This window comes from Eriocheir sinensis, chromosome 29, assembly GCF_024679095.1.
Source record: "Eriocheir sinensis breed Jianghai 21 chromosome 29, ASM2467909v1, whole genome shotgun sequence".
NCBI classification, from domain to species: Eukaryota; Metazoa; Arthropoda; class Malacostraca; order Decapoda; family Varunidae; genus Eriocheir; species Eriocheir sinensis.
The window spans coordinates 9,246,999-9,249,498 of NC_066537.1; positions in this window are offsets into that span (position 1 = coordinate 9,246,999).

The window sequence follows — 2,500 nt, forward strand, 5'->3', positions numbered from 1 at the left end:
ACAGACAAGCTTTGACTTTTAACTAGAGAGAGAGAGAGAGAGAGAGAGAGAGAGAGAGAGAGAAGGAGTGGAGAGAATATAGGAAGAGGGAGAAAAGGAAGAGAGAGAAGAGGGAAAAAAGAAAAGGAAGGAGATGGGAAAAGATAAGACTATGGAAAAAGAGAGGGATAGAGAGGATAAGAGAGGGGAATAGGAAGAGAAGAGGATAGAAACAAAAACCTTCAATTATGTATATTTTTTAGTTAGTATGTTGGTTAGTAAATGATCTTGTTAGTCAATCATTTAGTTTGTTAGTTAGTTCGGTATACTCATTTTCTTGTCGTTATTTTCACATTTTCTGATTATCATTATTTTATTTCTATTCATTTTTCGTTAATTAGTAGGTTATTTTATGTGTTAGTGAATTATCTTGTTAGTTTTTCAGTTAATTATCCTTTTTTTTACATTTTTACTTTTTTTTTTCTTTTTTTCCTGACCCTTGTTTTCATTACCTTATTATCCTCATCTTTTTCTTTTTCTTTACCCTTTTTTTCTTACTCTTTTTTTATTTAGCCTTATTTTCCTTATTTTCCTTAACCCTTTTTTTCCGTTTTTTCATTACCCTTTTTTTCTTACTCTTTTTTTTATTTAGCCTTATTTTCCTTCTTTTCCTTAACCCTTTTTTTCCGTTTTTTCATTACCCTTTTTTTCTTACTCTTTTTTTTATTTAGCCTTATTTTCCTTCTTTTCCTTAACCCTTTTTTTCCGTTTTTTCATTACCCTTTTTTTCTTACTCTTTTTTATTTAGCCTTATTTTCCTTATTTTCCTTAACCCTTTTTTTCCGTTTTTTCATTACCCTTTTTTTCCCTTTTTTCCCTTGCCCATTTCTTCCTTTTTTCCTTGCCCTTTTTTTAACTTTATTTCCTTGTCCATTTCTTCACTTTTTTCCTTACCCTGTTTTTCCTTTATTTCCTTGTCCATTTCTTCCTTTTTTTCCTTACCCTTATTTTCGTTTTTCCTTCTTGTTTTCTTTACCTTTTTCCCTCTTTTTCCTTACACTTTTTCCCTCTTTTTCCCTACACTTTTTCTCTTTTTTTCCTTACTTTTTTTTGTTAATTTTTCCTTCTCATAATTACCTTTCGTATTTTCCTTGTTCATGGTGCAGATAAATATTTCCCTCGCTAATGATGTGTCGCTGTGAGGCTGCGGAGGCGTGAGGACGAAAAATGAGAGAGAGAGAGAGAGAGAGAGAGAGAGAGAGAGGGGGGGGGTGGGGGGGGGTTCTACTTCTCGTTTCCATATCTTTCTCTTTTTCTTTTTTTCTTTTTCGCCCTTGGAACTCCCTCGTTTGTTGTGAAAAAATAATAATACAAAAAAAAATGTGTCAGTTAGTTAAAATAAAAGTAAATATGTTAGCTGGTGAGTCAGTCAATTAGTCAGTCAGTTGGTTCATTACTCTATCTAGTCAGTCAGTCAATTAGTCAGTCAGTCAATTAGTCAGTCAGTCAGTCAGTCAGTCAATTAGTCAGTCAGTCAAACAGTCAGTCAGTCACTTGGTTAGTTAGGTTATAAGTATGGTACCTAATTTGTGAGTCAGTTAGTAAGACAGTTAGTTAGTCAGTCAGCTGTTAGTCAGTGATATAGTTAGTCAGTTAGTCAGTCAATTATATGGTTAGTTAATTAGAAGGGTATCTAATTAGTAAGTCAGTTGATTAGGCAGTTAGTTAGTCACTCGGTCAGTCAGTCAGTCATTTGGTTAGTCAATTAATTATAAAGATATCTAGTTAGTCAGTCTGTTGGTTAGTCAGGCAGTCAGTTGCTTAATCAGTTAGTCAGTCAGTCAGTCATTTGGTTCGTAAGATTTCTAGTTAATCAGTAAATTCGTAATCAAGCTATCCAGTTAGTCCATCAATCAGTTGCTTAGTCAGTTAGTCAGTCAGTCAGTAATTTGGTTAGTAAGATATTTAGTTGGTTTATCAGTCAATTTGTAAAGCTATCCAGTTAGTCGGTTAGTCAGTCAGTCAGGCATTTGGTTGGTTAGTTTGTCAGTTCGTTAAATCATGTAAGTTTGTAAGTCAGTCAGTTCATTATCAAGTTAGTAGATTGGTTAGTTTGTAAGTTCGTTATCAAGTAAGTTTGTTAGTTTGTCAGTTCATTATCAAGTTAGTAGGTTGGTTAGTTTATCAGTTCGTTCTATTCAGGAGAAGTAAGCATCGGGCTTTTTTTTAATATTTTTCTTTACGCCCTAGAACTGTCTCCATAGCTGTAAAAAAAAAAAAAAAAAAAACTATATATATAATTAGTAAGTAGTTGGTTAGTCAATTCATTATCAAGCTATCCAGTTGGTTAGCTTAGTACATACATCGCTTCCCGGATCAAGGGCGCCAAGTATTATATCAGTAACTCAGGAATTTGCTTAAACAGTCTTTTGTTACGTAAAGGCCCTTGCCTCGTCTCCGTCTTCCCCGCCGCCGCCTTATAGCGCAAAACAGCCACTGACTCGCTGATGCAGGGCGCCGT